The following is a 27,954-nucleotide window of genomic DNA, read 5'->3' on the forward strand; positions in this document are numbered from 1 at the left end:
TGGAAGATAAAATTGGAAAAGATAAGTTGAGATAAGATTGAAAGTGGTTTTAACAAACAAATTAAGAAGTATAAATTTAAGGCAACACAAAGACCTCAAAGATCTTCAAATTATAGTGGACCCAATTGTATTTGTATTTTGGAGCTAATTCTAATGATATTATAAGGGATAGATTTGAAAGAATGCTGCGAACAGGTAAACCAGTTTGGAGACTGTTATGTTTTTTGTAGTGGGAGAGGATTAGGACATGAGTTATAGGGCTACTGGAAAGGAAATATAGAGAAGGGAATGAACTGGAGAGAAATTGTTTATGTGGAATTGTCTGGGAGCAATAATGGTCTGTCATGGTAATGAAAGCCTGGAGAACCAGAGAATGTTTGAGGAGGCATTCTTGACAGAATGGAGAGGGAAAAAGCCATTTTACTGAGCAAGAGCAAGAAGATGCAGAACTACAGGTTTATTTTTGTTGTTTGTTCACTTGTTCTGATTGAGAAAGAAGGAAAGTTTTCACTTTTTTTAAAAAAAAAAAAGACAAATTTTGTTGTTATTGTTTTAAGATTGGGACAAAAAGCCCTTAGAGAATGATTTGAGTATACAGGAGAAAGAGACATCAAGCATCCTTACTTGTTCTCTTGTTAGCTGTAGATTTGTCTAAGCCATACAGAAGGAATGTCACAGTATATGAGCAGCAGCCTAGAATCAATAGTTCAACCGGTCTATTTGGCGCATATATTTCTAGGCTATTTTATCGTGATACCTTGCTTTTGACTTTTGTTTCCTGTTTTCTCCTACCTGATTGTGGCCTACTCCACTTCCTCATCTATGACTTCTCTCTTTGAATTCTGATTACATTAATCTGATTATAGCAAGCTGAAAGAAAAAAAATGAAATTTATTAGGAGAGTACAGGGGTGTTTCATAGAACTCACAGGCAGGCAGGGTCCGGATCTGGTCACTAAATAGCCAGGAGGATTCTTACTTAATTGACTCTGTGTATCTGCAACTTTCTTTTGTTTCTTTGCAGAATGGATTTTCTGCTCTGTAAGTATTATAGGTAGAAGATGGCAACCCACAGGACCCAAGTTTTACTTGTATGTAGTCTAATTAGATGAAGAAAGACTAACTTCTTTCCCTCAGCCAGTCTTAACTAGTTGCTCCAGATTGGATCAGGGGCCCAAGCCTGCTCCAACCAACAGTGGTCAGTGGAATAGTTGCATTGTACAAGCATGACTCACGACAGATCACTGTGTGAACACATTAACTGGGGTGGTGAGAGGGATTTCTGTGTTTAAAATGTAGACGTTGGGCTGACAATACAATGGCTTACTGACACAGATATAATTCTGGACCTCCCATACCTAGCTATTAATTACCATTTAGGTATATCATTTAGCCGTTAAAATGTTAATTGTTACCTATGTAAACATTTATATGTATGATAAAGTATTAGAATTTTATATTACACAATTTAATATAAAAGAAGTATTATGTATTATCTACAACTAAGCAGTAGTATTTTTAGTAATATAAGGACACTTAGCTTGCAAAGACCAGGACATCATCCCAGTTTTTCTCACTATAGACTGTACAGGAAATTCCTCATTAAATTTCTGAAAACTGCTCTCAGAACTTTTTGTAATCCTGTCACCTCTCAGTATTCAAATAGCAGGGATATTATTCTGTAGAAAATTATATGTTTTCATTGGAATAATGAGCTAAAATATAAATTAATTACAACCTGGGATTCTAGGCTTTTCTGTAACTAAAGCATTGGAAATAAGCTTTTTATTTGGCCAAATGAACCTAAAATAATATCTGAGAGTCCCTAGTACCCTGTACTGTGGCTATGCTGCAAGGGTCAGTTAAATGACTGATGTATTAGTCCACAATAGTTGCTGATGTTTGCTAGGTCTCAGTAGGACCCCTTGAATTGAAAATGAGACCTGAATTTCAATCCAACCCTAATTCAGCTTATGTATCAGATGGTTTTAGGTATTATGGACTTCAGACTCTAATACCTCCATTATACAGTCTCTTTCATCTTATAAAAAGTGAAGAGATTGGGAGTGGGAGGAAACTTCTGGGACAACTCAAGTTTGGGGAAGGAGACCTTGTGTTTTAATCAGGTCAGGGACACACAAGGGAAGGTCACAGGCCATTAAGTCATTTATTACAGTAAATTTGTATTTATATACAAGTATGCAATAGTGTGATAAATGATGTTTGGGAAATAACTTTGCAATCTCCCTAAAAAACAGGTTGGTAGATATAATTTACCTTTATAATGGAGGGACTGGTACCATATTATAGTGCCTCTTCCTTTTGTGACAGGTCATACTTCATAATAAAGAAAAATGACAATATTATAAGATTAAGAGTCAACACATAAGTCAGTAGATATTTATACCCAATAAAGCACAGAAGAAAATCAATCTTTAGACATATTTTTCAGTTCCTTATGTATGTTATATTTACATTTTGTTGACTGAGTTAATCTCCACTGTCCATTTCCACCCTCCCATCTCAAATGGGAAGAGAAAGGGTACAAAAGATGAACTACTTCCAGGGAGGTCTTATCTGACTCATCAGCAAAATTACAGATGTTTTAGTGTGGAAAAGCCCTTTTAATATGGCAGAAACTTTTTGTGCTGTGATTCTGGTTCTGTCTTACTATCGAGGGTACCTCCCTTCTAGCAGAAATGCTGGGAACTGATGTTTCCTGAAAGGTCTGGAGACAATCACATTGCTCTTGCCATCCATTTTTTGCCCTGTCCGGAGAAAAACACATCAAGTTTCTGAAGGACTGAGTGAAGATGAGAAACAGGCAGTGGAAATCTGGCTTTGCAGCCATGTACTGTATTGTGCATGCTGTGGGTGAAGTTGACCTTTGGTCATTTACAAGGACAAGTGAATTTAGAGAAGAAGGTATATTTCACATCTTACATTTGAAAGTTACCTTAATGTAAAAGCAGATGGTTGCATACTTTCCTTGAATTTTAAGAATACAATCAACAAATCAGAACAATCAGGGCTGGAATTATATAACATTCATTCACTCATTTACTTATTCAACAAGTGTTCAGTGTTTTCTATGTGTTAAGCTGTGCTATATCCTGGGGCTATGATAACAACATAGAATCAGGGACCCTGACTTAGACAGGTTAGGAAACACCATGCAGATGATGGCCATGAGATACCTAGTAAAGAGGTGGAAGACAGAGAGAGCAAAGAACTCCAGGCACAGGACCTGATGAAGAGTCCAAGATGGGAAGGGTCACTGGGATGAAAGAACTAAAGAACAGAAATAATTAGAGTAGCAAAAGCAAAAGGGGGGACATAATAGAAGTGAGGCAAGAGAGATGGGCAGATCATGCAGCACACTGTTGCTCATTTAAGGATTTTGGTTTCTTGGTTGAAGGACAATGTGAAGCCATAGAAGGACTGTAAATAGTGCATTGTCTGTAGGATAATTGTTTAAAAATATGAAATCATGATTTTCATACAGATATGAAATAAACACAGGTCAGAGTATTATTTAATTCATTAATCAATGATGTTCCAAATGGTTTAAAGGAAAATCCAAAAACAGGTATGTATGTGTGTGTGTGTGTGTGTGTGTGTGTGTGTGTGTATACACATATATATACATATATACGTATATATATGTATATATATATACATGTATATATATGTATATGTGTGTGTATATATATATACACACACACATATACATATATATACACACATACCCAGGCTACCAGGAATGCTGAAATGCCATTATATGTATTGAGGAGTCAGTATCACTCATTCAGCTTACAAAGTTTGGACCTCATCAGGGCTCTATCCTGAGCCACCTCTGTATCTACAATTTTGCTATGGTTGATCTTATTTACTAACATAACCTTTATGTGCTACTATCTGCTGAACACTATCAAATTCATAAAACCTATTTGTTACTTCCACTGACTTTTCTTCTGGGTGGCTCAAAATTGAGGTGTAAGAAACAGAACTTGTGAACAACCTTTCCCCTTCCACATCCCAGTGGATCTTCTCCCAGATCTCCTTATTCTGGTTTACAATACTTCTATATACTTGGTAGATCATGCTAGGAAAAGGAAGCCATCTCCAATGCCCCTCTCTCGCACTCCTTCATATCAAGTCCTCCACATAGGTACACTTCTTTCCATACCCAGTCCCATTGTTTTGGTTCACAAGTCTTTTCAGTGGAGTGAGTTCTTTTTTTCTTGTATAAACATCTTCATTGCGATATAATTCACATACCATTAAGTTCACCCATTTAAAGTGTACAATTAAGTGGTTTTTATTATATTCTCATCTTTGTGCGACCATTATCAAAATCTAAGTTTAGAATATTTTCATCTCCCTAAAAATAAATTCCTAATGTAGTAGCAGTCACTCTGCATATCCATTGCTACCCCCTCCTAGCCTCAGGCAACCGCTAATCTACTTTCTGTGTTTGTACATTTGCTTATTCTGGTCATTTCATATAAATGTAACTCTACAATATGTTATCCTTTGTTACCAACTTCTTCCATTTAGGATAAAGTTCCAAGGTTAATCCAAATTGTACCATGTATCAGTGCTTCATTGCTTTGTATAGCTGAATAATATTCCATCGAGTCGATATAACACATTTTGCTTATTCATTCATCACTTAATGGACATCTGGGTTATTTCCACATTTTGACTACTTTGAATAATGCTGCTGTAAACATTTGCATACACATTTTTATGTGAACATTTGTTTTCACTTCTTTTGGATATGTATCTTGGAGTGAAATTTTGGGTCATATGGTAACTCTATGTTTAACTTTTTGAGGAACTGCTAAATTCTGTTACAAAATTGCTATACCAGATTTACATTGCTAATAGCAGTGAGTGAAAGTTCCAATTTCTCTGTCTTTACCAATGCTTGCTATTGTTCAATATTTTTATCATAACCATTTTAGACAAGTGCAGATGAATTTTAAAGATAAAAACTCACTATAGTTTTGATTTGCATTTTCCTGATGCTCAATGATGTGGACATTTTTTTTTCACGTGCTTCTTGGCCATTTCTTCTTTGGAGAATGTCTATTCAAACCATTTGCCCACTTTTTAATTGGATTAGTTTTTTTATTATTGGGTTGCAAGGGTTATTTATATATGATGGCTATAAGGTTCTTGTCAGAAATATGACTTGCAAATATTTTCTCCCATTCTGTGGACTGTCTTTTCACTTTCTTGATGGTTATCATTGTAGCACAGAAGTTTTTGAAATTTTGACATGCTTCAATTTATCTAATTTCCTTTTGTCACTTGTGCTTTTGATGTTATAGCTAAGAAACAATTGCCTAATTCAAGTTCATGAATATTTACCAATGTTTTATTATAAAAGTTTTGTATGTTTAGTTTTTATATTTAGATCAACAATCCATTTTGAGCTAATTTTAGTCTTAATTTAAAACAGGGGTCCATTGTCATTCTTTTGCATATGAATATTCATTTGTCTCAGGACTATTTGTTGAAAAGGTTATTATTTCCTTGTTGAAATAGTCTTGGCACCCTTGACAAAAATCAGTTAATCACAAATGTATGGATTTATTCCAGAACTCTCAATTCTATTCATTACTCTATATGCCTATCCTTATGCGTATCACACTGTCTTGATTATTGTAGTTTTACAGTAAGATTTGCTATTGATTGCCCAAATTTGTTCTACTTGTTCAATATTATTTTGCATCTCTTGCATTTCCATTTAAGTTTTAGGACAATGTTGTCAATTTCTGCAGCAAACATAGCTAGGATTTTGATAGGGATTGTTTTAATCTATAGATCTATTTGGAGAATATTGGTGCCTTAATTAAGTTTTCTGAACACATGAATTTTTTTTCATGTATTTGAACCTTTAATTTCTTTCATCAATATTTTATATTTTTCAGTGTATATGTCTTGTATTTTCTAAGTCTTGCAATTTACTCATAAGTATTTTATTCTTTTTGATGTTATTATAAGTGGAATTGTTTTCTTAATTTTAGTTTTGGATTGTTCATTTTTAGTGTACAGAAATGCAGTTGATTTTTGTATATTGATTGTGTATGTTGCAAACTTGCTGAACACATTTCTTAGTTCTAATAGTTTTTTGTTTTTGTTTTTGTTTTTTAATGCATATTAGTATCTTATATGTACAAAATTATGGCAACTGTAATTAGAGACAGTTTAACTTTTTCCTTTCCAATCTGGATGTATTGCATTTATTTTTGCTGCCTACATGTTCTGGCTAAAACTTCCAGTACAGTGTTGGATAAAAGTGATGAAAGGAGCCATCCTTGTCTTGTTCCTGATTTCAGGAGGAAGAATTCAATCTTTCACCTTTAACTATGAAATTAGGTGTTGTTTTTTGTAGATATCCTTTATTGTATTAAGGAGTTTCCATTCTAGTCCTTGTTGTCTTGAGTGTTTGTTTTTTTTTATTAAAAGGTGTTGAATTTTGTAATTTTTTTTATGTGTCTATTGAGGTGACTATGTCCTTTATTTTACTAATATGGTATGCTATGTTAATAGACGTTTGGATGTTAAACCAACCTTGAATTCCTGAGGTAAATCCCATTGTGTCATGGTGTCTAATTGTGTTTTATACATTGTTGCATTCAATTTGCTAATATTTTATTTAGTTTTGTATCTAGATTAATAAGAAATATTTGTATTTTTTCTTTTCTTGTGATGTGTTTGTCTGATTGTGGTATCAGGGTAATACTAGTCTTATAGTGGCCTTTTTTTCCTCTGTTCTCTTCTATTTTTTAGAGTTTGTGAAAAATTGGTATTAATTCTTCCGTAAATATTTGGTAGAATTTACTAGTGAAGCCATCTGGAAATTTTGTAATTACTAATTCCTCATTTTACTTGTTATAGATTTATCCAGATTTGCCATGTTTTGGGGGAGGGGTCAGGTTTGGTAGTTTGTGCCTTTCTAGGATTTTTCTCTTTCATGTAAGTTATCTAATTTTTTCAGTATTTCATTCTTAATGTTCTTATACAATTTTTTAAAATTTCCATTAGGTTTGGAGTGATTCCTTCTCTTTCATTCCTGATTTCAGGGTTTTGAATCTTCCCTGATTAGTCCAACTTGCAGTAATATTTTTACTCGTCTCCTAGCCTTTGCTTTTACTGCCTTTTTTTTTTTAAAGAGAATCTTTTTTTTATTATTTTTTTTAATGTTTATTTATTTTTGAGAGAGACAGAGACAGAATGTGAGTGGGTTAGGGGCAGAAAGAGAGGGAGACACAGAATCAGAAGCAGGCTCCAGGCTCTGAGCTGTGAGTACAGAGCCCAACACGTGGCTCAAACCCACAAACCGCAAAATCATGACCAGAGCCGAAGTCAGATGCTCAACCCACTGAGCCACCCAGGCGCCCCCTACTTTTACTGCCTTCTAATCCATTCTCCATGCAACATTCAGAATGAGCTTTTAAAAATGTAATGAGATTATGTTATTTTCTGCTTACAAACATTATAGTTTTATATTTAATTACAATAAAATAAAAATCTCTTATCTAGGCTTGTAAGATCATAGATAATATGACTCTGAACTTGCTTTTGAACTTTATTTTGTTCCATTTCCATACATTCAATGTGCTTCTGCCATACTGGCTGCTTTTCCCGATCTTAAATACGCTGGGTCCTTTCTTCTTGGCCCCCTGCATTTATTTACTTCTGTCTGAAATGCTTTCTTTCTTAAACTGAAAAAGTTATATTCATAATTTTGGTGTTGGTTTAGCTATCACTTCACATAGATGCTACCAGATCAAAGTAAATCTTTCTTGTTACTCTATCACCACACTGGACATTAGGCTTTATGAGAGTATGGATCATGCTGCTATGTAATCAAAGCATACCATTACACCTGGCAAACGGAAGGTATTGAAAAATATCTTTGAACAAATGAATAAAGAGCTTATTATTTAAATCCGGTGTGTAGTTCTGTTGATGTTTTTAATATGAGATACACAGTTATATAGCTATTCCATGCCACTGTTTAAAGTTTTAAAAAAATTTTTAATTAAAAAATTAAAAAAATTTTAATGTTTATACTGGAGAGAGAGAGGGAGGGAGAGAGCATGAGCAGGGGAGGGCAGAGGGCAGAGAGAGAGAGAAGGAGACACAGAATCTGAAGCAGGTTCCAGGCTCTGAGCTGTCAGTGCAGAGTCCAATGTGGGGGCTTGAACTCACAAACCATGAGATCATAACCTGAGCCAAAGTTGGACACTTAAATGACTGAGCCACCAGGCATCCCCCATGCCACTCTTTTAACCATTAGGAGGGATCGTTATATATGTAGGAGCAAAAGGCTGCCAGCCAGGAGGCTGTCCAGCTTTTAATCTTGTCTCATCTCTGCCATGCAGTAGGCGTATAGCCCCAGTCAGGTCACTCCTCCTTAGCTTTCCCTTCGATCGATTAGAAGATAGATAAAGACTCTTCTTTGATGACCTAAGTAACTAATTCCAGTATTTCTGGATTCTCAATTTTGTGATGGCATATTTCATAGAGAACTAGAAAGAAAAATTCCTTTTTTTAACGTTTGTTCTACTCAAATTTTTTAATATAATCACCTTTGTTAGAAAAATGGGAAATTTTCTTTTGAGAGTTTTCAGTATATTTTCTGTTAGGGAAATTTCAATGTATGGAAAGAAAAACTCCCTAAAGCTTTTTAATAAGACATTTACTTGATCTTACAATTCCTTATTTCTTGGGCTTTAAAGAAACTGAATGTGAACCATATTGCTGAAGCAAAAAGCTGAGTTTTAGAGAACAAAATGATTGTTTAAGTCCTTCCACTACTGATCCCTGTTTCTTTCTAGTGTAGGTAGTAAAGTATATACCAATATAAATATAGGATGTAGAAAGTGTAGGCACTTTCAAATTTTGTATTTACATGCTTTTCTACTTTTGCTATTAGAAACATTCCTTCTCATTTTCTACTGGCCAAATGACTGACCATAGTGCTATCGCAGAAAACACATACACACACACACAGTGCTCTTGCTTGATGCTTAAACGAAAAAATTGAGTGGACACATAATGTAGTCTGATGTACCAGTTTCTTATACTTTGCATTTACAAATAATGGCTTTCTGGTAAAGTCAATCCCTTCAGTGCTTCGGTGCTTTGGGCTGCCTGCATATTATTACTCTCACAGATGAGATTCAAGTCTAATGGAAGTGCCTGACAGGGATAGGCACGTGGAAGCTGTTTTTACATTGAAAATAATTACTGTTAACCAGTTTCCTTTTCACTAAGAAAATATAGTTCCAAGAGTAGACCTTGATAATTCTAGAACAGATTTGAATAAATATTTTTAATGAAGCCCAAATATGTTTTATACAAACATGAGAGGAATATTGGAAATGTTCCAGTCTTTCTTATCTAACTGGAAGAGATCAAATCAGTGATTTATTTTGTTTTGGTTTAGTTTCTGTTCATAAACATTGAATCCATTAGATTCTCACTTGTTTTCAAATTGTCTGTAGAAACACTGAGAGCAGAGAATCTTTTCTTTTTTGTTATTTATTCCTATGTACTTGTAATTCCATGGCAGAATTTTTTAACCTGTATTTCCTTCTTTTCCTCAAGGAAAAAATGTAGCTCTCTAAATTTCATTGAAGATATTTCAAGTCTCCTTATGTTACATTTTAAAAGTTTTTTTTATACAATCAACATTTTATTTATATAATCTTGAATCTTTATAATACACTGTACAGTAAGCATTCATAGTCTTATTTTGCTCTGAAAATCGAAAGATTTGTGAGATTAAGGGATTTTTCCCAAGGCCAAAGCTATAAAAATTAAGATTTAAACCTAGTTTTAACCAAAGCCTCTTTTCTTTTTAGAAGTTCTATTCTCTTTATTGGACTTTGTGAATCAGAAAGGCAATAATTTAATTAGGTGATAAATTTGAAAAAGGAATCTGTTAATATGTTTTATTTGTGAAAAGATTGGTGAACTCTGCTGTGTTCGGTGTTCCGTGTACTTTAAGATATTTACTTCCGTTGTAAGTTATGGATGATCTGTCGTTAATCTTGGTGGAATATGAAGACCTTACCTCTTCTTCTCTTTGGAAGACTTATCGTAACCATAGAGAGATGATTCCATTTATCTTTGCTGTAATTAAGAGAAAAATAAACCTTAAATTTTTAAAAAATGTTTATTTATTTTTGAGAGAGAGGGAGACAGAGTGCAAGTGGGGGAAGGGCAGAGAGCGAGGGAGACAGAATCCGAAGCAGGCTCCAGCCTCTGAGCTGTCAGCACAGAGCCCGATGCAGGGCTCAAACTCCTGAACCAATCATGAACGGATCATGACCTGAGCTGAAGTCCGTTGCTTAACTGACTGAGCCACCCAGGTGGCCCAAGAAAAATAATTCTTGATCAAAATCTCTAAGGAAGCAGGGCTTAAATCAGTTTGTAGACGTAAGTTTTGGTACTAATGCCAATAAAGGTCAATGAGGAGGACATTTGTCCGTGCACCTTCTGAACTCTTTTCTACTTGGGAGAGGCTCCTTCTTGAATAGGATGAAGACGATCTCTCCTAGAAAAGCTGAAAATGCTGGATACTCACTCTCCATCATCACACACACCCGTGAAAGACTTTGAGGAGACAGCAAAGAGAGAAGTGATAGCAAAGTCTTTTTCTTTCTTGAAACTGACAACAGTGAAAACATTTGGAAACAACCTAAATTTCCACTGAAATAGAAATGTTGAAACCAACTGTGCTATTTACATATTATGGAATTCTGAGGAATTAAGCGGAGTGAGTTAATGATATTTACAGTAACATGTTCAGATCTCTAAACCCATTTGTTGAATGAATGACTCAAGTTGCTGAATAATGTGTAGAGGTGGATGCCACTTATTAAAAACAAAAGAAAACAAAACAAGAAGTGCTTATAAGGTCAAATTTTTAATATAGGCTGTAGTTTAATCCTGGTGGCATTAGCAACTGGACTAAAATTGCGTTCCTGGCAGAGAATTTAGAGCAGTGAGATTGTAGTATGTAGTGCTTGATGGTGAAGATTTTGCTCATCACTAAAGGCCTGTGGCATATTATTTATTTATTTTGCTTGAGAGAAGATATTTGTAGCACAAAGAACAAAGGATTATTCTTTAGACTAATTCTAGACTAATTATCTAGAAGAATTTCTACATATTAATAATGATAAGACCAACAACCTCAAAGAAAAATTGTCAAAGGTCGTATATAGACAGTTTACAAAAGAGGAATCCCATATTGCAAATAAGCCTATTAAAATAATAATAATGTAATTATCTTTCACATCCTCCAGAATGGTAAATATTTTATAATGTCTGGTAACTCTAATGGTTGGTGAGGATGTGGGAAAGGGGCTTAGTTAAGTGTTATCATTAAGAATATAAATTAGCACAACACAATTTGAGAGGCATTAATCAATAACTAGTAAAATTGAAGATAGAAACACCTTGCATTCAGCAAGTGTATTTTCCCTAGATGTATCTATGCTAAAGAACTCTCATGTATTACAGAAAAATACATGCAAAACATATTCATTGCAGGTGCTTTAATAATAACAAAAAATAGGAAATGATCTAATTACCCACCAATATAAGGACTAATAAATACACTCTGGTTTATTATTACAGTGGAACACTTCACACACAAAAATGAAATGAATGAACAAGATCTACATGCAGTCAACATATATAAATAATCAACATATTATTTTTTAAGTATCAGCAAAAGGTTTGATACAGCATCTTTTTTATATAAATAAAAATAACAAAAACATTAGTAAAATTCATTAATAGATGCATGTGTATGGACTCAACATATAAAAACATACCAACTTCAGAAGAGTGGCTATTTGGGGGTAAGAAAAGAGGAAAATCACGGGGGAATTATTTTTTCTTTAAAATCAAAGATAGAAGAAACTGAAGGGAGGTGACAAAATGTTAATATGTGTTTAACTTGACTGTGGGTTCATAGATGTTTGTTATATAACTTTTAAGTTTAAAATACCTCAAAATTGGAAATTAAAAAATAACCTGCTTTAAGTATTTTAAAAATGACACAGAGATGTTAACCTTACTATTAATATAATTCTAAAGGCTGTCTGTTACTAGATAGTTAGGAACTTATTCTGATGGCATTGCTTTTATCTGTTTGCTACTTAAAAGATCACTTTTATTAAATATATGTTATTTTAAAATATAGATATTTATATTTGTTACTTATAAACAAGTATGTAGATATATATACCACACACATATATGTTACATATATTTGTTGTGTATTTGTTTTAAGTTTTTATTTACATTCTAGTTAGTTAACATACAGTGTAATATTAGTTTCAGGTATATGACATAGTGATTCAAAACTTCTATACAACACCCAGTGCTTGCCATAAGTACACTCCTTAATCTCCATCACCTATTTAACCCATTCCCCCACCTACCTCCCCTCTGGTAACCATCAGTTTCTTCTCTTTAGTTAAGAGTCTGTTTCTTGGTTTGCCTCTCTCTCTCTCTCTCTCTCTCTCTCTCTCAATCTCTCTTTTCCTCCTCTTTGCTCAGTTTTGAAATTTTTAAAATTCCACCTGTGAGTGAAGTTATATGACATTTGTTGTTCTGTCTGACTTATTTCACTTAGCATATTACTCTCTAGCTCCATTCATGTCATTGCAAATGGCAAGATTACATTCTTTTTGATGTCTGAATAATATTTCATTGTATATGTATACCAAATCTTCTTTATTCATTCATCAGTTGATGGACACTTGGCCTATTGTAGATAATGCTGCTATAAACATCGGGGTGCATGTATCTCTTTGAATTAGTATTTTTGTATTCTTTGAGTAAATACCTAGTAGTGCAATTCCTGGATCATAGCGCATTTCTATTTTTAACTTTTTGAGGAAGCATCCTAGTGTTTTCTATAGTGGCTGTACCAGTTTGCATTCCCACAAATAGTGCAAAAGTGTTCCTTTTTATCCACATTCTCACCAACATCTGTTGTTTCTTGTGTTGTTGATTTTAGCCATTCTGACACGTGTGAGGTGATATTGTAGTTTTGATTTATATTTTCCTGGTGATCAGTGATGTTGAGCATCTTTTCATGTGTCTGTTGGTCATTTGTATGTCTTCCTTGGCAAAATGTCTATTCATGTCTTCTGCCCATTTTTTAATAGAATTATTCATTTTTTGGGTGTTAAGTTTTATAAATTCTTTATAAATTTTGAATACTAACCCTTTATTAGATATATCATTTGCTTTATCTTCTCCCATTTCATAGGTTGTGTTTTAGTTTTGTTAATTGCTTCCCTTGCGGTGCAGAGCTTTTTATTTTGATGAAGTCACAATCGTTTATTTTTGCTTTTGTTTCCCTTGCCTCAGAAGACATATCTAGAAGGAAGTTGCTATGGCTGATGTCAAAGAGGTTACTGTCTGTGTTCTTCTCTCATTTTTTTTATGGTTTCATAGTTCTCATTTAGGTCTTTAATCCATTTTGAATTTGCTTGATGTGGATAATGGACAGAGTTGATAATTTTGGATAAGAGATCTGGACTGAATCTGGGTATTTGATCTCTTTGATGCTTAGCTGTCTTTATTTTGACTCTTCCAAACTTTTCTCCCACCTAAATTAAGATACACATACTTCAATATATTGCTTAACTCATTAGAGTCACATTATTCTTATGTATAAATTTGAATACTAATTATTTATCTGGAATTTTGTAAGCATTAAATAACATCATGTAAGTGAAAAGAAGTTAAACTCTAAAGGCTATATTAAAAACAGTTATTAGCATTTTTAAAAATTTCTGTTTCAGTGCTCCTGGACTGAAAACCAAGAAATTCATACACCTTTCTGTATTTATTTATTGCATGCCTAGTGCACAAAGTACAAAATTCATTGCTGTCATTATATGAAATTGGAAAAAAAAGTAGAGACTAGCCAATATGTTTGTATGTAGAAACCATGATTGTAATTAAAGAAGGAGAATTGGCTTACATGATTCTTTTTTTTTCTTCCCCAGAAGGAAACTGTGGAGTATTTGATGGGAATACAAACCTCAGATCCTTCTTTCATAACATAAATTCCAAAAATGTAATGATTTCCTCCCAGACTGCAGGAGTGAGAAAAATTTTCTTCTTTGAAATATCTCAGATGTAGAACAGTATTTCTTTTACTTTGGGTCTTTTGGTGACAAATTCTGTTATTTTATTGAAGAAAATATGTGTAGTTTGCTTTCATTTTTAAAGGATATTTCTGCTGGATAATAAATTCTAGATTAGAAGTTTTTTCTTGTTTCAGCGTTTTAAAGATGTCATCTCATTGTCTTCTGGATTTTATACCATCATTGAAAGGTTAGCTGTTAGTCTTGCTAACAGAGATAGTGCTTATTATTATTATTATTATTTTTTTTCCCTCTCAGGTTGCTTTCAAGTTGTTTTTCTGTGTTGGGATTACAGCAGTTTGATTATCATGAGCATTGATGTTTTTTTTGTTTGTTTGTTTTTTATTTCTCTTTCTGTAGGCTCACCGAGCTTCTTGAATCTATGGGTGGCTATCTTTTATTAGTTTCTGAAAAATCTTGGCTATTATATTAATTATACTATACTGATATTCTGCCTCAAGTTCTTTTATTTCTCTTCTTTTGGAGTTCAATTTATGTGTACACTAGAGCTTTTGACTGTGTCTTACATGTTTCTTATGCCTCACTTTCTTTTTTTTTCCTTTTTTGGATTTTGTATTATAACAAACATAGACAATAGGGGATTTTACTTTGTTTCCAGTTTAGAACACCAGACTCTTATTCTACTCCAGAACTAAAAAAAAAATATTTCTTGGGAGAAAACAGATCAGGATTTCAGAATTATTCTAGTTTCTAATGGATCATTATAGTCCATATGAATTTTAAGGGCTTCAGTGATTTTTTTTCCTCCTCAATACAATACCTCTACTTGATTCAAATTGGATCTTCAGCACATTCTTAAAAATCAGCATTTCTTCCCAGGAACAAAAGTATCTGAAGACCATCAGCTCACTTAGGAAGCACTAGACTTTTAGTCTTTTTAGTCCTCTTTGTTTTCATGGTTCTATGATGCATTAAGAATATAATCCATCCATTTTTTTTTCCTAGCTGCTGCTGTGGGAATGTTGGCCTGCTGCCACCTACAATATTCTACTCCAAAGTGGAATTCCTATGGCATAATTTTGGATTATATTCCTAGAAGCCCATACTCAAGTCAGGTTCTAGAGCCTCCTCAATGTTCTTTCAAGCCACAAAAAATCTTTTTATAGCTCTTCTTATCCACCTCCATCCCCCCACTCATTCAGGAAGAATCTATTGCTCATGACAAAGAAACTTGACTATTACAACAGAGGTTGAGGAGGGGAAAAGAAATTGCTGAGCAAATCACTGGTCATAAGATGACTGAGGTTAGGATAAGGTCATAGTGTGTGTGGGCATTTCAGGACTAGAGGCAAAGTCAAGTTCTATTATTGTCAGTAGCATGTCTGAGCCTAACTTTAAATAGACCAAGTAGGAGCAACCACATCTCTGTGCATGCTGCTTTAGGGTATGCAATGACCAGGCAGCCCAGGGTACATCTTAGAAGGTACAGTGAGAACAGAAGGTTGCTGCTCTGACCAAATGGGATGTGTTATGCAATCAGAGGAAATTATGAGGACCAGACACTTCCTACCCTTAGCTGATTGGAAATTTAAGTTTTTCTTGTACCTAGAGGCCATATTGGGAAGAAGGAGTTAGAGGGAAAGCACAAATCTTTCATAAATGAGTAATTATTCTAAATAGATTATTTTCAAATAAAACCACTAGGATACATTTAGCTGGCAAAGTTGGAGTCAGCTTGAGAGCCAAGATGAAGTAATTTAAAATACAGAAAATTATATGTCTTCGTATCTGAGTATATAGACTAGATTTTAACCCCTTGGCAATACATGGTAAGACATAGTCTAAAGTTGGTGAAGTATATATATATATTTACTTTAGCTGTAGTAGGCAGGAACTAAAAATTCAGTTCAAGGTTATAAAAAATATGTACAATCTTACTAACCATGGATTTTACTAACAAAAACTTTTTTTTTTGCCAAATTGAATTTTCATCTGAATAAGTGATACAGACATATTTGTTTACTGTGAAGTGAATGGTTACAGAAAACATTGCACAGCCTATATCCTTTCCAAAAAAGAATGTACAAACTCTAAGAACACTTGCAGTTTTCATAATTATTGCTTCCTGTCATTTAAAAAATAAACTTGGAATTTCCTTTGTCTGCCCTACCTCCAAAAAAGCTGATAATCTTTCATTGATTTAAATCTTTTAATGTTTCATTGAATTAAAAAAGGGGAGATTAGAGAAAGCTATATCACCTCCTTACTTGTCTAAGAAATTATCAACATAATAGACAGTCTAAATGAAAATATCAAAGGTCTTTTGTTTGAGCTCTTCCAGAGAATAGAGAAACGGTTTATATTAGTGGATAAAAGTTTATTGTAAATGTAACCTGTTTATTAAATGACCTGGAGTTAGTGGCGTACAAGTAGGAAATGACTGTCTCCCACCCTTTACTTCCTCCCTCACTGGTTCATATATACTTTGCCACATTTCTCTTCCCACTCCTGAATGACAGCTCAGGAATATCCCATAACCTTTTGTTAACTTTTAGCCCTGAGGATTTTCTTATTTTCAAATAATATACTAAGAACATATTATACTAAGTAACATACTAAGAATATATCCAGTCCAGACTACATTAAAGTTTTAATCTCATACTCGGTTAGAAGATTCTGCCTCTTCACACAGCCTCAACTTCCACTCTTGCCCAGCCAGATTTGGTGCTCAAGGATTAGTAGTAATTGTTTCTTCATGCATTTCTTCTTACCACTCCATGTTCTGGTTTAGCCACTGTCTAGACAAAGAGAATCAAGGTTAGAGGAAAAGGGATAATACCTTTTACTTAGCTGGCACTCTCTTTTCACCCACACTGGCTGAACATGAAGACTTTTTCATGGTAGGAGTGCAAATGCTATCTCTTCAGTATGATGTATTCCTAAGTTTTTCTTAAACACCTTTCCACCCTGACTTCCACACTAACCCATTCCTTCCCTGATGTGGGCAGTACAGTTTATGGCTAACGTATTATAATACCCTTTCAGATCCAGCCCTGTTGGGTACCTCTTCAGTCTTTTACAGTGGAATTTCCTGCTTATCCACCTTTTTTAGATACTTGAGCTACTTTTGGAGGTGTCTTCCAGCCTTTTAGCTTTGAGAAGGAAGGAGATATTTAGAAAACTAGGGAGGTACTTAGGCATGACAGAAACTCTTAAAGTAGATTTAAATTAGCAGCATTGAAAATTACACATTAATTCTTTGGAAACTGAGAAACAAGCCCATTTTAGTCTTTCTGTTTACTTTTCAGTTCTAAGATTGAAAGATTTCTGCAATTCTATGTCTGTAATTTAAAAACTGTACATTCCTTACAGAGAATTGTTGAATTACTATATTGTACACCTGAAACTAATATAACACTGTTTGTTAACTATACTGGAATTAAAATAAAGATAAAAAAATTTTAACAATGAGTGCATGCCAAGGAGAACATTTTGAAAGATTATTCAGTATTACATGGTATGTATTAGTAACAGAAGAAATATTGCATGTACCCCATAAATTAGGAATCCTTCGATAGATTACAGCCATTCATTAGATAGAATATTATGTGGCAATTAATAGGACAGGTGTATATTTAGTTCCTTGTAAATGATCTCTGAAACCTAATAAATAATAAAAAAGAACAGGTTAGAAGAGCTATATAATTTCATTTTAATCTGCCTTTAAATCTGTAAAAAAAATAAAAATTATATACATTCCTAAGGGAGTAGAGGAGAAAAATGAAAAAATGGTCTAAAATCTAAAATAATAGCAGGTAGTCTGTAATTTTTGGAAGAGTGGGAAAGAGTACATATCTTCGAATCTTAACTCAAGAGATTTTTGACATGTGTACATGAATTTAAAATATTTCTACTTAATGAATTCATTTTTTAAAAAATTCATCTTTAGATCTTGAAAAATGTAAATAGTAGGTGATATGTGGGTTTAAATAAAGTTAAATTTATTTGACAGAGGGGTTCACCCCAGTTACTATTATTTCCTTTGAACAATGTTTACTTTTTATCATATCCTCCTCCAATTCTCTATTTGTTGCCACAAAGCACTTTTGCACATTTTGTCCCAGAAAATTATGCCCTATAGAATAAGCCTGAAAGAAGAGAATCTATTATACTCAGCTTTGAAGCAGATTCCATGTATGAAACTTTCCTGTGGTAAAGCCAGATACTAATACAGAGTGATTAAATGACAGAAACGAGAAACACAGAACTTGACCACGTGTATGGTGTTTCTTCTTCCCTGTGGGAATGTATTTAAGCATCTGATAACTTTTTTGGAAAGAAAATCTTTTACAGTATGAAATTGTTTTTTCATTCTTGTGTAATAGAGCATGTTTACTTGGGCAAGGAATTCTTTTGAGAAATTCAGACTCCCTAGAACAAAATAAACAACTTATAAATGAAAATAAATCTACTAAAGTTGCTTTTACTTTTTAAAAATTGTATGCTTTTTTTTGCTAGCCTTGGAAGTATGTATGTATACGTATATATGTGTGTATACATACATACACACATACTATCCTTCATTGTTAAGTGCTTTTGCTTGTGAACATTTTTGCTTCTAATAAACTTAAACTAGTAGGACATTTTAATATCTACAAAAAGAAATAGTAATTTATGATATTCTATAGCCTGATTTCTTTGAACTTGAACATGATATCTAACTCTTTAACACCCACTCCGATGCTGTAATGAAAATAATATTAATTATAACTCAGATCCTTCCTTCCTTCCTTCCTTCCTTCCTTCCTTCCTTCCTTCCTTCCTTCCTTCCTCTTTGTTTCTTTCTTTCTTTCTTTCTTTCTTTCTTTCTTTCTTTCTTCTTTTAAAGTTTATTTATTTTGAGAGAGTGAGTGCGAGCAGGGAGGGACAGAGAAAGAGGGAGAGAGAATTCCAAACAGGTTCCATGCTGTCCGTGCAGAGCCCAACTTGGGGGTTGATCCCATGAACTGTGAGATCATGACCTGAGCCAAAATGAAGAGTCAGACCCTTAACCAACTGAGCCACCCAGGCACCCCTAACTCAGATTCTTGAATGCCTTCTGTACACTAAGAGGTTGTCCGTAGCAATTTATGTATATTTAATAATTTAATTTTGACAGCAACTCTATGAAGGAGATACTAATATTATTTCTGGGTTTTTCAGCTGAGGAAGAGAAGGACTGGAGAAAATTTCTCAGGGTCACTGAGGGAGGTAGTGTGTGACTGAGCCTGGATTGGAACCAGGCCACATATTTCCCAATTGCATGTCCTTAAGTTCTACACTACGCTACACTTAAACTGTAAACTGAGAAGTGGATATCAAAAACGTTCTGATCCATCAGAGTCAGTAATAGTCAGTAGGTTTATATTAGGTCTTTTGCTTTAGTTTCCACTTGTTTTCATTGGAATTGATATTTTATTTTGATTGCTTATTGTTATGGCAACTTTGAGAGGAGGCACACAAGATAAAATGAATTAGAGGAGCACAGTTAGAGCAGGGATTGAGAGTTTTCTCAGGGACTGCTAATACCACTGATTAAAAATACTTTCTATTCTGACCCACAGAAGTTCTGAGTTGGCAGGTTTGGGATGCAATTTGGTTATCTATCTATATTTTAAATCCCCACTGGAGTTTGAGTGTGATTTAGATCATGGAATTACAATTCAAAAAATTTTTTGAGTTGTTACATGGTTACTATTTCAGTTTCTGAACTTTATGATGTTACTTAAACTGGAATCCAAAGTTTTAAATTTTAACTCATTTTTAAAAAGTTTTTTTTTTAATGTTTATTTATTCTTGAGACAGAGAGAGAGACAGAGAGACAGAGAGACAGAGACAGAGCATGAGTGGGGCAGGGGCAGAGAGAGAGAGGGAGACACAGAATCCAAAGCAGGCTCCAGGCTCTGAGCTGTCAGCACAGAGCCTGATGCAGGGCTCGAACTCACGAATGTGAGATCATGACCTGAGCCTAAGTCAGACAATGAACTGACTGAGCTACCCAGACACCCCCCAAAAACAGCTTTTTTTTTAAAGTTTAATTAAAGAGATTGATTTTGAGGGTTTTCTATGAAGGAATCAAGATAGTATTGCCCTGGAGAGAGTAATGATTTAATGGAAGTGTACAGTTTTATTTCCTCCATTCAAAGCTGCCTTTGTTTTCTTTTCTTTTCTTTTTAAAAGAAATGTTTATTTAATTTTTTGAGAGAGAGAAAGAGAGAGCGTGAATGTGAAGAGGGGTAGAGGCAGAGAGAGGAGAGAGAGAATACCAAGCAGACTCCACGCTGACAGCACAGGGCTCAATCTCACAGCTGGGAGATCATGACTTAAGCTGAATCAAGAGCCGGACGCTTAATGGACTGAGCCACCGATTACATACCTACTACAATTGAGGAATTTGTGTAAAGCATATTTCTCTACTTTTCAGTATTATTAAATCAATAGTCATTTTGACTTAGAGAAACAGACTGCTCCTACCTCCTTGTACCGTGCACTTTCTCCCAAGAAAAGAAAAAAATCTGCATGATATTTGCATAGGGAGGCAGAGTTACAAGGGCTGAATTCGGGCTGGCAATGGGGAGTTTTGAAACTAAGGTCATTGGTTCAGGAGGCTGCATCTTTGGGGCAGGAATGAAACCCAATCCACATGGATTACCAAGGCATCATTCCAAATGGTCAGTCTAAGGGGGAACAGAAACTGAAAAACCAGACTAGGATGAGAGAATATCAAGTTGGGAGAGGAAGCCTGGGACTAAAAGAATTTTCTGAATAGCTGAAAGATTTTTGAAGGTGGATTTTATCAGGTACTGACAAACGTAGCTTTGGATGAATAGAAAGTCCTGATATACCTCAGAACTCCATCTAGAGGGTTGTCTCTGAGAAGATGGAGGAGATGAATTGTAATGAATTGTATTGATGAAAATTACTAACCTTTTATTTGTTTCATATAGAAATCAACCAATCACTGTTAAAAGTATAATTGAATAGGATAGTGCTCATATTCATTTATTCATATATATTCATATATTGCTTCCATTCCTTCGTAATAGAGAAGTCAGAAGGTAAATGGTAGTAGCAAGTGAATTTTAAGCCAAAGGAAATTTGTTTTCTGTATCATCAATATTTTATTGGTGCAAATGATTTTCACTTTGCAAGGAGGGACTGTGTATGGCCCCTAGAATCCACAATATCTAGTGTTTCCAGGTAGAGAGAGAGAATAAATTCTTTCTCTGTTGCCTTATTATTTTTTTTCATTGTAGAACTTGACTACCCACATCAGTTCTGACTGACTTCACCATATTTATCAAACTGCATAGCATTTGGAAATTTGTACTTACTCTGAAAGAATAAAAGATTTTAGAACTAAGCCACCTATCTAAGATTACACATGGAGGAAGACTCAAGTGATTTTATGCCAGTAGTGGGAGAAACATGTAATTAAACAAAACAAAACAAAAAGACAAAGGCCAGAGAAGTCTATAGCAAGGATTTGATTTTGCCAGTAGAAAGCTTAAGAAGTTCGGACTTAATCTACCAAATTTGATCATAGGATTGGTTTTTTCAATATTCTTTAACTCTGACTGCAATAGAGTTGCATTTCAGGAGGGAAATATGAGAGTGGAAAAAAATGAGAAAAAGTTTGAATTTCCCTAAGTCTCTGTTAACTTAAGAAAAATTGATGCTTTTTTGCTTGATTTGTGTTTTCTGTGTCTTATTCCTTATTCAGTAGAGAAGGGAATCATGTACTTTTAATCAATTATTGTTACTCAAAGAGCTGACATTTCTTTGTACTATTTCAGTTATAATAGCTATTAGCTCATGTGATTCATAAACTTAAATGTGATTTTATTAAAAAACACTAATTTTGTATATGTTTAAAATTTTCCAGACATAAAATATAAGAATACATTGCTTATTTTATCAACTTTTCTTAAATTTTGCTTACTTTATTTCATTAGGTCTTGAAGTGGTTCACTAAATAAATTTTTTAAAAAAAATTTTAATTGCCTGGTGTGAAGAGATTTAGATAGAGATTTGCCAAATTTATACAATGTGTTAATAAGACATGTGACTTTAACACACATGTGATTACACAATAGATTCTTCAGTTAAGTTACTCAGATTCTAATTACTTATTTGCTTATTTTCTATATAGAATATTTGAATACTGAATAAATGCTTTAGCTGGTAGCTATTAATTTTTAAAAACCAAATATGCTCACTTCTCTTTATTGGTTTATCTTCAAAATTTAGTTAGTTCTCTTGTTAAAGTTTCACCCTAATGTTGGCATTTCAGATAAAGCTCTCTCAGGTTCCATCAGTGTGGGGAAATAGCAGCCTATGATTCAGAGATTTGAAATAATTTGAAAAGGAAAATACAATAAAGGTGTTTTAGAAAGGATTCTGTTTCCCAAGAAGTAGCATCAGCTCTCATAGGAGGCCAATTTTGATATGTGATTCTGGGAGTTATTTCTAAGGAACAGCTTTATTGATTCTGCTCTTTTTGATGTGAATGAAGAAGTTATGGTTGACTATAGTAATTGGGCCTGATTAGCAACGTGATACGTGGATGCTTTCCTAATGAGTTCTACTAAAAATAGGCCTGAAGCTCAGGAGATCTTTAGAGTGACTAGAGTGTACTGCACATCCAGTTATAAAAGCTAACAGATAACAATAAGCAAAATCATCAAGAATTAAAAACCCTCAGAAAATAATGCTTGGATCATCCAATAAATAAGGAACACTGACTGGCTGAGATGTTCTAAAGTTGTTTCTTATAACTTGGTATTTAAAAATATCATGTGAGGAGTTCTGACTCAAGATGGCAATGTAGGAGGATCTTGAACTCAATTCCCATAGACACAATGAATCTATAACTACATATACAGATTTCCTTTGAAAGAAACCCAAAAACTAGCCAAGCAACTCCTACACATGGAGTGAATGAGAAAAAACCCACATCAAAGTGGATAGGAAAGTCTGACACAATCTTGCTTTAACCCCCACCCCTGGTACAGTGGCCCATAATCAGGAGAAACTCACATCCAGTTTTCTCCATGAGGAATGAAGGGTTTGAATCCTACCACTGATGCCCCAACTTTTAAGACCCGCATCTGAGAAATGAGTGCAAAACACCTAATGTTAAAAGCCAACAGGCTTGCTTCTATGAGACTCAAAACGGTATAGCAAACTGAGAAACTGAGAAACAGTTTTTAAAGACCCACACAGACTGACTTAGCTAATATAATGTTATATGTCAATTATATTTCAATTAAAAATCATATGAAAGGATCTGAATTGCAATAAATGAATTCAATACTTTAGAATTGATTAAATTTAACAACATATTTGGGTTTGCTTTTTTAAAGATCTTTTTTTTAGAGCAGTTTAGGGTCACAGAAAAATGAAGGTGAAGGTATAGAGATTTCCCATGCAGTCCCTGTCCCTCACCTGCATAGCCTCCCCCATTATCAACATTGACCACCAGAATAGTACATTTGTTATAACTGATGAGCCTACATTGATACGTCACAATTATCCAAGGTCCGTAGTTTACATTTGGTTCACTTTTGGTCTTGTACATTCTATGGGTTTAGACAAATGTGTAATGATGTGTGTCCATCATTATAGTATCATACAGAGTATTTTTGGTGCCCTAAAAGTGTTTTGCACACTCACTATTCATCTCTCCCTCTCTTTTTCATCCGCTGGCAACCACTTGTGGTTTTTCCAGCTTTGCCTTTTCCAGAATATTATATGGTTGGAGACATACAGTATGTAGCCTTTTCAGATTGGTTTCTTTTACTTGGTAATATACATTTAAGTTTCTTCCGTGTATTTTCATGAGCTGATATTTCAGTTCTTTTTAGTACTGATCAATATTTCATTGTCTGGATGTAACACAGTTTGTTTATTCACTCACTAAAAGAACTTCTTCGTTGGCTCCAAGTTTTGGCAGTTATGATAGAGTTGCTATAGCATCTGTCTGCAGGTTATTGTGTGGACATGAGTTTTGAACTCCTTTGTATAAATACCAAGGAGTGCAATTGCTGGGTCATATGGTGAGAATATATTTAGATTTGTAAGGAACTGTCAAACTGTCTTCCAGCATACTGTACTATTTTGCATTCCCACCAGCCGTGAATGAGACTCCCTATTGATTCAGATCATCACCAACATTTGGTGGGGTTGATTTTCTGGATATGGCCATTCTATAGGTGTGTAGTTTTATCTTATTGTTCCTTTAATTTTCATTTCCCTCCTGACCTGTAAGGTGGAGCATCTTTTCATATGCTTATTTGCCATCTCTAGATCTTTGGTGAGATATCTGTGAAGATCTTGGCCCACTTTTAAATCAAGTTTTGTTGTTGTTGTTGTTGTTGAGTTTTTAAGTGTTCTTTGTTTATTTTAGGTAAGAGTCCTTTATCAGATATGTCTTTTGCAAATATTTTCTCCCAGTCTGTGGCTTGTTTCTCATTCTCTTGTCGTTTTTTTTTTTTTTTTTCACAGAGCAGAAGATTTAAATTTAAGGCAGTCAAGCTTATCGAGTTTCTTTCATGGATCATACCTTTGGTATTGTATCTAAAATGCCATCACCATATTCAAGGTCATCTAGGTTTTCTCCTATGTTTTCTTCTAGGAATTTTGTAGTTTTGTGTTTCACATTTAGGTCTGTGATCCATTTTGAGTTAATTTTTGTTAAGGATATAAGGTCTGTGTCTAGATTTATTATTTTTTTCCCAACGTGGATGTCCAATTGTTCCAGAAATGTTTGTTGAAGAGACTATCTTGGCTCCATTGTATTGTCTTCTCTCCCTTGTTGCAGATCAATTGACTATAATTTATGAGGGTCTATTTCTAGACTCTCTGTTCTGTTCTATTGATCTATTTGTTTATTATTTTACTAATACCACACTGTGTTGATTACTGTAACTTAATAATTCTTAAAGTTGAGTAGTATAACTCCTCCAACTTTGTTCTTTTCCTTCAATATTATTTGGCTATTGTGAGTCTTTTGCCTCTTCATGTACACTTTAGAATAAGTTTGTTGATATCCACAAAATAAGTTGCTGGAATTTTGACTGAGATTTCATTGAATATATTAATCAGGCTGATAATAACTGACATCTTGACAATATTAGTCTTCCTATCCATGAACATGAAATATTTTCCCATTTGTTCAGTTCTTTGATTTTGTTCATCAGAGTTTTTCATTTTTCTTATGTAGATTTTGTAGGTATTTTGTTAGGTTTATACCTAGATATTTGTGTTTGGGTGTGCTAATGTAGATGATACTGTGCTTTTGATTTCAAATTCCTCTTGTTCATTGCTGATATATAGGAAAGAGATTGACTTTTGTGTTTTAAACTTGTATCCTGCAACCTTGCTATCTATAAGTGTTTATTAGTTCCAGGAGTTTTCTTTTGTCAATTCTTTCAGAATTTCTACATAGATTATTATGTCATCTGTGAAAAAAAAGAGTTTTATTTTTTCCATCCAAGTTTGCGTATGTTTATTTTCCTTTTCTTGTCTTTTTGTGTTAGATAATACTTCCAGTATGATGCTGGAAAAGAATGCTGAGAGAGGACATCCTTGCTTTATTTCTGATCTTAATGGGAAGGCTTGGAGTTTTTCACCAGTAAGTATGATGTTTGCTGTAGGTGTTTGCACAGATATTTTTTATCAAGTTGAGGAAATTTCTCTTTATTCCTAGTTTGCTGAGAGTTTATTTTATTAATGAATGTTGGATTTGTAATTTTTTTAATGCATCTACGGAAATGATAATGTGACTTTTCTTTCTTTCTTTCTTTCTTTCTTTCTTTCTTTCTTTCTTTCTTTTCTTTCTTGTTGATGTGATAGATTACATCAAGTGATTTTTGAAAGTTGAATCAGCCTGTACACCTGGGAAAAATCCCACTGGGTCGTGGAGTATAATTCTTTAATCCATTGTTGGATTCAACTTGCTAGGATTTTGTTGTGGATTTTTGTATCTATGTTTATGAGAGATACTGGTCTTTAGTGTTATTTTTTGTAATACCTTCGTCTGGTTTTGGTATTAGGGAATGCTGCCTTCATTGAATGAATTAGAAAGTATTTTCTTTGCTTATATTCTGAAAAAAATTATAGAGAATTTATATGATTAATTTCTTAAACATTTAATAGAATTCACCAGCAAACCCTAATGGGCATATTGCATTCTGTTTTAGAGGTTATTATTTGCTGATTCAATTTCATTAAGATATGACTCTTCATGTAATTTTTTATATAAGCTCCTTCAGATGTCTGTTTCTTCTTGTGTGAGTTTTGGCACATTGTGTCCTTCAAGGAGTTGGTCCATTTCATCTAGGTTATCAAATTGTGAGCATAGAGTTGTTCAGAGCATTTCTTTATTATCTTGTTGATGTCCATGGGATCTATAGTTATTAAAGAACTACATTTTTAGATGAATCCTGCATCATTCTGGATCTCTAAGAGAATGTAATAAGTAGACTTCCCTTCATGACTCATACTGTATGTAATGTTTGTAGGAAATAAACTTTTACTTTGTTAAAAGTAATTGAGATTTGGGGCTGTTTGTTACTTCACATAAAGTAGCCTATCCATCTGATGCTGAAATTAGTTTCTGAGAGTGTGATACTGGCTGTATCAGAAACATGAAATAGAGAACATTGTCTTCAGGGTCTGTTGTAGTGCAGCAAAGAAACTGTTATTGGAGGCTGGAAAGATGGTGACACATTTGGCAAAACAGTAGCTTATGGTCACTGAGGAAGCAGATATTGTACTAAATGAATTTGTAGTTCTTGGAAATCAGGAAGAGAAGTGAAATGTTGGTGCTTTATGTTGGTTGATGTTGTCTTCTTTTGGCAAGACATGAGACAGGCTAAAAAAAAATCAGCAAATTCAAGGCAGCAATTAAGGAAAGTAGAGGCAATCTATAAATTCATGGACTTGAAAAGTTGGATGAAATAACTCCTTATTCCCAAATAGTAAAATTTAAACCTTGAATAACAAAACTGAGTCTTGCAGTGAGAATCATATCAAGTTCAAGGGAAAGTTCCAGTGTGGTGGCGCTTAGTAAATCCTTTCATTGGACAAAAATGTCTTAGGGAAAAGAAACAGTGATTTTCTTGGAGCAAGCCAATAGATCTAGATTATCTGCAAATATTCAGAGAGGAAAGTAGAGAGAGGGAATCATGGGGGTGACAAACAAAGAAGGGTACCAAATGTAAGAAGTTATGTTTAGAACAGAATTATAGATATTATCTATTAACACACATCCTTGACTAGAATAAGATGGATAAGAAGTCAGTTGTTCTGATTATCTCTTGCTGTTTAACAAATTTCCCCAAAACTAGTGGCTTAAGCAACAATAGTTAATTTGTTCTCACCTTTCATTTTTCTTGGTGTTGACTGGGCTTTCCTAGGTAATTCTTGCTCAGGTATCTCATGCAGTTTTAGTCAGATTATGACTGGGGCTAGAATCATATTAAGGCTCACTCATTCATATGTCTTTACGTTGATGGTGTCTGGGATTGTCATCCGGGACACTTGGCAGTAGTCTTTACAGGCAGCCTCTTCCCTTCCTCATGATGTGATAACTGAACTCTAAGAACAAGAATCCCATGAGGTGGAAGTTGTATTCCCTTTTATGATCTAACCTTGGAAGTGACATAGTATCATTTCCCTAGTTACAGTCTCGCCCATAATCAGGGGTAGGAAACATGGACCCACCTCTCCAGTAGAAGCAAGGCTAA

The 27,954-nt window shown here is 34.1% G+C and overlaps 2 long non-coding RNA genes across 4 annotated transcripts in view; one reads left to right on the forward strand and one right to left on the reverse strand.

Moving 5' to 3' along the window:
• LOC102949684 overlaps nt 1–27,954 on the forward strand; it is a 245,823-nt gene that overhangs the window by 133,690 nt on the left and 84,179 nt on the right. For both annotated transcript variants that reach the window (XR_447058.2, XR_006208552.1), the window contains exon 5: nt 25,744–25,838. This is a non-coding gene — a long non-coding RNA (uncharacterized LOC102949684). The remainder of the gene's footprint in view (nt 1–25,743; nt 25,839–27,954) is intronic.
• LOC122231374 lies at nt 793–27,820 on the reverse strand. Of its 2 annotated transcripts, XR_006208589.1 has the most exons (4): nt 27,589–27,820; nt 16,827–16,962; nt 2,277–2,336; nt 793–870 (listed from the first exon to the last, which is right to left on the reverse strand). It is a non-coding gene; the product is annotated as an uncharacterized LOC122231374 (long non-coding RNA). The 2 variants fall into 2 exon arrangements; XR_006208597.1 differs by lacking the exons at nt 793–870; nt 2,277–2,336 and adding an exon at nt 10,022–10,157.

This window comes from Panthera tigris, chromosome A1, assembly GCF_018350195.1.
Source record: "Panthera tigris isolate Pti1 chromosome A1, P.tigris_Pti1_mat1.1, whole genome shotgun sequence".
In the NCBI taxonomy this organism is placed as follows: Eukaryota; Metazoa; Chordata; class Mammalia; order Carnivora; family Felidae; genus Panthera; species Panthera tigris.